Below are 10440 nucleotides of genomic sequence, written 5' to 3' on the forward strand. Positions count from 1 at the left end.
ACTTTACTCTGTTCTCCACTTCATGGGTCCTCAGATGCTCGTTTAGAGCTAAAAAATTCCTTAAAGACTGATGTCTTAAATTCATCGTTTGTTGCAATGGTGGCCATGTTGGCTTTATGACACTGAGTGGCAGCAAATACACCCACAAAACATAAGGCGTGCTAAAACGCACATGCATATATACTCGCCAAAGTTCTTTCAACTACACGGTCCAATAACTTCAATTCGTGAAAGGAGTAGTAAAACCATTGAGCTTAAAACCCCTGGAATGGCAATCACGTGACTTTTACATTGATAGCGATACATAATGCATGCGCCATATTGGAGAGCTAATCGTACACTAGTTTCGTTTGTAAACTAACAGTGAAAAATGAGAGAAATATACATGTTGAATAGTTATTTTCCAGCTGGGTGTTAACAAAAACTCTTCCTGCACAAGGTTTAGAGTGCCCTGATAGAAGAAAACTTATTTATAACATATGAACTGGGACATGATAAAAGATAAGTAGATGTAAAATAGGTAGATTTTCATGGACCACATTAGTCATACAAACTGTGGCCAACTGTTGTATTATGGATGCATAAACCCTACAAATGATGTTTTCAGGCAAATAACAACTGTTCCATTATATTAAAAATTATATTACATATGCATAAACCATAATAGAGAAACTTAGCACATGAAGTAATAAAAACAACGCCTATGCTGCCAAAACCGAAACCGTTTTCAAAATTTAAGTGATAACAGCCTATGCATGTATGATATGTATAATAATACAGTATCTGTAAAAAATGGAATAAACTACTGCAACAACTAAACGGAAATTAAAAACAGTTGTAATAGAGGATAATCAAAATAATGCTAACAAGGAAATGCAGGCAATAGTGTAATCAGATGATTAAACTTATACATACACGTTACAGAAAATGTGTAAAAGGAGATTTGTATACCACTGGATATTGAGCCAAGGTGCATCAGAGTTTCTTAGAATTAAACCATAACTGCCACGAACAACTTTTATCGTATTTACTAGGTAAATCAGACATGCTAATTCCGATTTTGTAATCAAAATAAAGATTAGGGCACTAACTTTCAGAGTAATGAAAGACTTTATATAGCGTTTTAATATCGGTCTCGAAAACAACACGATCGGCATAACAAGCCCATAAATACTTGACGTAACCTAGCTTTTTAGGAACAGAAGTTACGTAGGGATGTTAAGACCGATTTAGAATATTAGAGATGGGTGTTTTAAAATCCATTAATATCTAAATTCAGCTTTAAAAATAATATCAGTCTTTTCTGAAAGGTAGATAAGCTATTTAGCATCGCATATTTAAAAAGCACGATAACAACGCTAGCTTGTGATAAAACCGCGCTTTTTGAGCTCATTTTTCTCGGCGTCCAGCCCATTTAAACGTCATGTAACGAGCTGCGAGCAATTTTAAATAGTTTATATCCCTTTCATAAAAAACTGAAACTAATTTACAGGCTGGATTTAGATAATAATGGGTTTTAAGACACCCATCTCTATTATTCTAAATCGGACTAAACATTCCTAACTTTCGTTTCTGAAAAAGCTAGGTTTCGTCACATATTTATGGGTGGAGCTTGTAATGGCGATTGTGTTGTTTTTGAAACGGATATTGAAACGCTTTAAAAAAGCGTAAATGACTTTGAAGGTTAGTGGACTAATCTTTATTTTGAGTACAAGATCGGAATCAGCGTGTCTGATTTACCTAGTAAATACGATAAAAGTTGTTCGTGACAGTTATGGTTTAAATCAAATTAGAAATAACAGTACAACAGCTACAGATGAATATTACAGTGATTACATTGTTACTGGCCTTTAAAAAGTACTACTTTAGTATTTTATGCCACGAAGATGTGCCTTGCAGTTTGAATGTAGGATTTTAGCATAATGATGCTGTCGGAGATCATAAAACGACTGAATAAGGTTTTTCATCAATGACGCAGTGGTTGGATATGCCATCTGCCGTGTCCGTAAGGTGTTTCCAAAGCATAGCATCTCACTAGATCTTACACTACTGATAACATACACCACACAATGGAGTGGATCTGGCTTTGTATTAATATGAAAGTATCGATCTGCAACTAGCAGGATCCTGATGACATCGTCTGATGGACGCACCAATCCTCCCTTGTTTTGTAGCTCGAGTAAAGTATAGAGATGTCGGTACTGGATACTTGACTCAGTGGTAATCAGCGACTGACGGCCAATGCCACGACAGCACATTAGTTGGCTTTGTCACAATGTAGCCAGCTATATAGACTATACTGTTACCTATAACAGAAATTTGACATCTGAAATCATTGTGAGCTCCACAAAACTGATCAACTTCTGGAGTAGCCTGTATGATGAGAATCTTGTTTTGAGCAGTAACATTACCTGTCTTACCAGCATCTGATTTTGCACTGCATTCGCTAAGTTTGCGAAAGGTAGCCTTAAACTGAGTAACAGTAGGATTATTATTCCAACCACCTAAACCAAAGCATCAATTATAACAATTACATAAAATCAACAAAAATGAATGTCTTATTCACATAAACATAGTACCCTTAAGATACAACGAACAAAATAAGCGATAATAAAACAGGTCAAAATGTTACCATATCGTTATGTAAAATGAAAATGTAGCAATTTTCACTGGAAGTCACACACGCACGCACACACACCTGCACGCACGCACGCACGCACGCACGCACGCACACACACACACACACACCTTAGGCATAAAGCTTAAAAGTTGACTTGCAACAAAATTCACATTACAGTTATTTGATATGAAAAAGATTCACCATGTCTTACTCTGTTGTGTTGTAGGTGCAAAATATGTGGCAATGTGATTACAAGCTCTTAAAAGCTCAAAAACGAACAGTTAATCGCGGCCACACGAGACTGCCGTAGTTTGGATTCTCTTCCCAAAACGGCTCAAATGTGATGTAGCTGTGGTAGATGGTTTCTGTTTACACTTTCATGCATCCTGATTCATTGAAATATTTTCACAATTATACTTCACGCATTTAATAAAACCATGTCTATTGGTCTTACGCATCTGTTTTATCGCCATTGTAATGCTGTCACTTTTAGCAGTGGATATCTTATAACTTACCGTAAAAATTCGTTTATTTTTTCAGCCTTTGCTTGAAGGAGTACATATCATTTTCTGATAATCATGACGAGCCTATTGGTCACTTGTGATAATCAAAAAATGCTGCAGAAATTATTTGCAAAGTATTTGGTCACATGATAAGATTCTTCTTATTCAATGTTGTATTGTCTATGAATTGCCACACTTCCAATAAATAACCCTTTCACTTGCGTCCTTGTACAAATTTAGCTATCGGCCTACTGCCAGCCATTTTCTCGATGGTGCTTCATATGTATACAATATTTTTTAAATTTCAAACTCCATCTAGAACGTTTGTTTTAGTTATATATTTCATTTTTCCAACATGTTAACAAGTACTGCTATGCAAAAAATTCATTGTATCTATACTTTGTGCATTTTAATTATTTGTGTAATCACAAAAATCTGAATCGGCTATAATGTCATCAACATAATTAATTGTTTTAAGTTCGGTGGCTTTTTAACAACTTACACAAAAAATGGTTGTTTTCAAGTTGCAAACTCTCAAACAAAGATTTAAAATTAAATTTTAGGCTAAATTTATAGAGAAATCTTTGGACAACACTGTCACTACCATAAAAGTCTTAAAGATCGTTGGTTATGTTATCAACGAATAATAAAAATCAGTTACTAGCAATTGCTGGGAAAGTCGCAAAAATGTGTTTACGGCGGTCAACCATAGAAAGCATAAATTAGTCTACTTCAGTGAAAGGGTTGAAAACGTTGGATTTCCCACTGTTTGTGATAGTAAACATGTTCATTCCCTTCCGCAGCTGACTTACTTTTACTTTTTTTTCAGCTATGAGTACTACAGAACTACAGCTTCTACAGAACTTGCACGGGCACTCCGAGCGTTGCGATAGGCGACCGTGAGAAGAAAGTGAGCAGTGTATATTACAAAAAAGAACACCATCTCATTCACTTTTAGAAACGCTTGAAACAGTACAATGCCTCCCAAAAAGCCTACTGCCCAAATGCAAGAACACATTCATTCTCGTAGAGAAAGAGACCGAATTCGCAAAACAGCAGCTAGACAAGCAGAAACTGCAGAGCAAACACATCTACGCCCACAACAAAACATAACTGCTACTGCAGCTGCTAGAAGTGCAGAAAATGCAGAGCAAACACAGCTACGCCTACAACGAAACAGAATAGCAGCTGCTAGAAGAGCAGAAACCGCTGAACAAACAAGTACATCGAGAGCAAGCCAGAATAGATGCTGCAGCTGCTAGACGTGCAGAGACTGCTGAGCCGACCCAGCAGCAACTCAAACGGCTCAGAGCAGCCGCTACAGCGGCCAGATGTGCAGAAACCTCTGAGCAGATGCAGCGGCAAAATGAACATGATGCACTAGCTACAACAGCTGCTCGGTGAGCTGAATTTTTAGAGCAGATGAAACGGCGACAACAGCAAGATGCACTAACTACAGCAGCTGCTACCAGGCACTGTGTATGGGCAGAAAACTTCGCACTTGACTACAGTCCTGCAACACAGTATAGGGCCGAATTTTTCTATGGGACAAATGTCCAAAAATGCTCCAGATGTATTGCCTCACGCTTGAAAGGCGAAAGGCCATATATGTAGTTTATATAGTAGATTTTATTGATAATAAATTTTATCAACACAACTACACAGTTTGTATATACTATGTCAAAACACAGGCTATAGATGAAGAGCTGGTTAGTCATCATTAGTGTTTTAAGCATGTAGAAGTCTCAATTCAATAAATGCTGGCGATAGCTTAGCAGTGCAATAGCAAAATATTTTCTAAAAATTCTTAAAATATGTAAAACTTTTCAATATTGCCAGTTTGAAGAACTTCAGTTTCCCTAGCAAAGCCAATTTCATTATCAAGTTCTGTGTACAAAATTAGGACAACTCCGATTTGAGGGGTTCGAGGCTGATGCATTTTAGACTAGCTGTAAAACACATTGCATATTTCCATTGTTCTCCCCAACATTATTGACATGTACGACTGCATATGTGTATGCAGTCCAATCAGCACAAAAATTTCAGTATAATGCATATTTGGAGTTGTTTTACATTATGAAAGACAACTCACAATAAAGCTATTGCTTTACGGAAATCTGTTCCCGAACACGGGTAATGCAGCTAGTATATATATGTTCCTTAATCTAGCATCAATTCCGATGCAATGGCAGTTAGGAATTTTTTGGTGCAATATTTTAATGGTACCGGAAAGGTAGGATGGCAGATGGCCACTATTAATAAAAGGTAACATACCCGCAGGAATATGACATCTATTCATATGAATACAATTGTATTTTAAATTATATTAGACATAAAATTTAATTTAGCTATAACATTTAACATTATGTACTATGTGTAATACTTTATAAATGGGCGCGTTCATCAATAATGATGGGAGATTTAGAGTTATTTGATGCCAACCACACATTTGTTCCCATTATAAAATTCTTTGGAATTAATTGATGCAGTATTTTCTTGGCTTTCAGATAATATAAAATTTACTGCTTTCAAAATAGTAGTTCTGGAGCTATGAAGTGCAACATGCACAAATGATGGGATATTTTTGATGTCCCATCATTTACGCATGTTGCACTTCATAGCTCCGGAACTACTATTTTGAAAGCTGTAAATTTTATGTTATCTGAAAGCCAAGAAAATACTGCATCAGCTAAGTCCAAAAATTTTATAATGGGAGCAAATTTGTAGTTGGCATCAAATAACTCTAATTCTTCCATTATTATTCTTGAACACGCCCAAATATATAAACGATCTAAATATGATGTTGCAAAAAAAAACAATATTCAAAATAAAAGTTGTTACTTGGGGTTTGGAGATGAAAGAAATTCTGTGTATGTCTGTACATCAGAGTCAGGAGTCGAGGTGAGTCCCTGGCTCTGATGCAGTGCTGGTGAGAGGTGGCGAAGCTAATGGCGGCGAAGCTAATGGCGACGAAGCTAATGGCGACGAAGACAATGGCGGCGAAGGAGTGTATGAGGGAGATCCGAGGTGATTGAGCAGAGGTGGAACTGAATAATTAAATTGAGCTTTGATAAGGTCCTCCTCAATGCTTTGTCGAGCTAGAGCCTGCTGATATGGTGTGAGTTGCCTCATCCTAGCAGCTACATACATGGCATAATAAAAATGTTCATCATGATTTTCCTGTCCATTTAATGTATCATCTACAGTCTTGATGGCCACATCAATATCTCCTGTCAGTTTCCTTTTTTTCTTAGCTGAAAATATAGCATTACAAATGTAAAATAGACATTGATTATTTGGCACCCAAAACAGCAGCTCAACAATAATAAATTTCTCCGTTGTTTACATTTAGAACTCTGTCATTTCAGTTTGGCAGGTTGCATACCTCTAGAAATATTCAATGATGGCACGGTAGGACATGGCACTTTGGTAACTGATGATGATGCATCATCATCAGTCACATTAGATCTGACAATGTATTTGTCAGATTCAGTAACCCTTGATGAGCCAGACAGCTTGGTTGATGCGCCTATGGTAACTGACGATGATGCATCATCATCAGTTACCAAAGGCGCATCAACTAAGCTGTTCGACTCATCAAGGGCTACTGAATCTGACAACGTGTTTGTAGCAGTGGCCTCCATTGATGTTGCTGGCATGTTAGAAGAAGATCTGTAATAGCAGAAATAATGTGAAACATGGACTGTCATAAATGCATGTTGAAAATAATTTATTATTACTTTTTCAATGAATGTGAACTGAACTAGGTCATGCTTTTAGTAAAGCTTTAGATATATCTACAGATTAATGGATGGTACTAATTCATTAGTACTGTAAACTATTATATATTTGCATTGTACTCACACAAATGTGCTGACACCATCTTTGTAAAATCTCATGCAATTCCACCATATCCAACATGGTTCTGGTGCAGCTTTGGTACCCCTGGCAGTCCTCTTCCGATAATTTTTCATGTGTATGTTGAATGTGTCTCTCAAATTCGACCATTTTTTTCTACACGTCTCAGCTAATAAAACATGGAAATACAATAAACTATTACGCGTCCTAGTAAAAAAGTGGTATGATCCTTGTTATTTACAGCTGGTAGCGCTTTGGTAGCGTGGTAGATGAATATTGCCATATTTAATTCAGTATTATTTTGTCACATTCATAAAGCTTTTCTTTCCGCAATTTCGAACGTTGAAAAATTTTTTTAAGTTAAATTTGGCATTGGATATGCAATTATCTACAAAAAAATAAGCTTGCAATATCTCAGCAGTATAATAAAAGCCGCAAAAACAAACATAGCAGCGAACGAAAAAGTGAACACAAAGTGAAACAAGTTTTTTACACACACCATCCCATGTCCGGCCAGTTTTCTCGGTCATCACTTTGGCTACATCTAGCCAATTGTTGAACTTCACCGTTTTGCCATCTTTAAAATTTCCCATTTTTTTGTCCCACAGCACCCTTCTAATTTTTACTTCGTTGATGAGAAGTTCCTGCCATGCCATGGTGAACCAACGAGAGACAACCAACAATAGCGCATCTAGGCAGTTGCATCGTTTGTATCAAGTCATATCACGCAGATACTTTTATTGTGTGCCGTCGTACGTGTCTTGGACTATACCAACTGTCAGAGCTGCTAGAATCGTGCTCGCTAAAGAAATTGGTTAGCCAATTAAAATAGTTTCGTCGACGAATTCGGTGTGCACGCACAGCTCAGACAGTACTGTGATATTCGGCCGAATAAATCTGTGAATTCTGTGAAATTCGTGAATTCGGTCAGATTGAACGAATAATTCGTTACGTGTGGTCGGACCGTATAATACCGAGGTTAGTACCGTACAATCCGCTACTACGGAACGGAACTTTTCTGATGGGAACTATATTTTATCTGCGTTTTAGGTACCTGTGTTATTAGGCTCGCTAATGTATAGTATGTGACTACGTAATTTCACTACGTTATTATTCCTATCCAGAGCCATCGAGTGTTACACTCGATGACTCTGTTCCTATCTAGCGCACGCGTAGTAAAATTACGCACGTCCCACGCTAGCGAGAAAGAACAAACTGGCATCTTCTGAAAATAGTGTCTCTTAGCGTACCACCTTTTAATATTTCTACGCGCACCTTTTTCATATGGAGAGAACATCACCTAGTTTAGCTGTTCGTTAAAGAAAGTTAATGATGGTTTGATGCTGATTATGGTACGATAATTGAACAAGGAATCTTTTTGGGAGCCTTTAAAAATAATTGAGGTTAAACAAATGTTCTAAAGTGTCTAATCAGCAAAGGAGTGTACGTAATGAAGCCCTTTGCTATGCTAATTAATTATAGAGAAATTATGCTATCGTTATCGGCTATTTCACAATCAAGTGTACATCAAGGATTTCAATTTTGTTATAAAACTGTATTGTTTGTTCAACAGCAAAATACTTTGTGAGGTTTAAGATCCTAATTACTAATTTCCAATTGATCCTAAGCGCCAGTTCAAGGCATATAGGGTATATTAACCCACAGGTGTCCTTTAGCGGGGATATTGCCGATGCTGAGACCGGGCCGTAGTCTACACACACAAAAAAAACAACAAAGGTCCACGTAGTTCTGAGCAAAAACAAAAGTATCCATCCAAATATCTCACCAATCCGATGAGCAGCACACACAAAAACTAAACCAATCGACAGTGCCACCCATCATGTCAAAATATTCCAAGTTTCAATATATATATATATATATATATATGAGTATTTATGTATCATCTGTCCGATTGTTTAAGGCCAAAGGTGATATAAATGATATATATGAGTATTTGTGCATATCAGTGAGTATTATCAGTATGATTGTCTGCGGGCGGAAAATATACTTTAACTTGGTTTTTAATGCGATTGTAAAAGCTAAATCGCCACACATTTGTTCGGTGTTGGTGGCTTAATATCTTACTTCTAGTGTCATGTGTCACAGGTGCAAATTTAATGTATTCATTTAATTGTATTTTATAGAGACCCGCTTCAATTTTTCTGAGGAATAGGGTATCCAGACTATCTTGCCTGTCACTCAGAGAAAGAATTTCATTTTCGTTGCGGCATTCTGTTATACTAGCTCTTTTACGGAGCCAGAAGATCCATCTCAGACCATTGTTTTGCACCTTTTCAATGTTATTTGATAGTCCTACTGCGTGTAGAGACCATACATGGGTTGCATATTCAAGGATTGGTTTGACCATGGTATTAAAAGCTATAAGCTCTGTCTTTTTTGGGGCACCAGTTAAGTTTCTTTTTAGGATACCTAGTGTTCGATTCACCTTGGCAATAACTTTGCTAACATGGGTGTTCCACTTCAAGTTTGAGTCTATATGGATCCTGAGATACTTGACCAAATTGGAGACCGGAATCTTCTCACTACCTAGTTCGAAAATTATATCTGGGGTGTCCTTTCCAAATTGAATGTGACAGCATTTCAACGGGTTGAATTTCATCCCCCATTGACTTGCCCATTCCTGCAACTGGTTTATGTCCGCCTGTAAAACTTGAGGGTCGGGGTGGGAAGAGCATAACACCGTATCATCTGCATAGAGCCTAGCATCGGAGTTAGTAATTTGGTTTGTCATGTCGTTAATGTATAACGAGAAGAGAAGGGGATCAAGGACCGAGCCCTGTGGCACTCCAGATTTGACAGGGAAACTAGAGGAAGTAATCCCATTCACAGACACCGCAGCGCTGCGACCCAGGAGCCAGTCTTTTATCCAGTCAACGCATTTATTGTCAAAATTATATTGGCGGAGTTTGAATAACAATAGATTGTGGGGAACTTTATCAAATGCTTTGCTAAAATCAAAGCTAATCAAATGATGGTGTTTGTTTAGGTCATAGGCTTCAGCAGCTCGGTGAACAACATGGAGTAATTGGGTAGTAGTGTTTAAACCTTTACGAAAGCCATGCTGATTGGTTTTAAGTATCTCATGGTTGTTAATATGTTGCCACATACGCGAACATATGATGTGCTCCATAGATTTTGCTAAAATGTAAGTTAGGCTATTAGGTCTGTAATTGTTTTTGTCAGTACGTTTTCCACTTTTGTATATTGGCTTAATAACAGCTGTTCTTCAGTCGTTAGGGACTTTACCTTCCTTCAGACTAGTGCGTAGGAGGGTGCATATACAGTCTAAAAATGAGGGACAATTTATGCTAAAATTTCTGAGAGCTATTGCGGGGATGTTGTCAAGACCTGAGGCTTTTCTAGGATCTATTTTTGTTAGTAACAGTTCAACGCCATGCCTACCAATGGTTATGTAGTCACGATCCGTTATAAGGAAGA

This window comes from Watersipora subatra, chromosome 5 (assembly GCF_963576615.1).
Source record: "Watersipora subatra chromosome 5, tzWatSuba1.1, whole genome shotgun sequence".
Taxonomy (NCBI): domain Eukaryota; kingdom Metazoa; phylum Bryozoa; class Gymnolaemata; order Cheilostomatida; family Watersiporidae; genus Watersipora; species Watersipora subatra.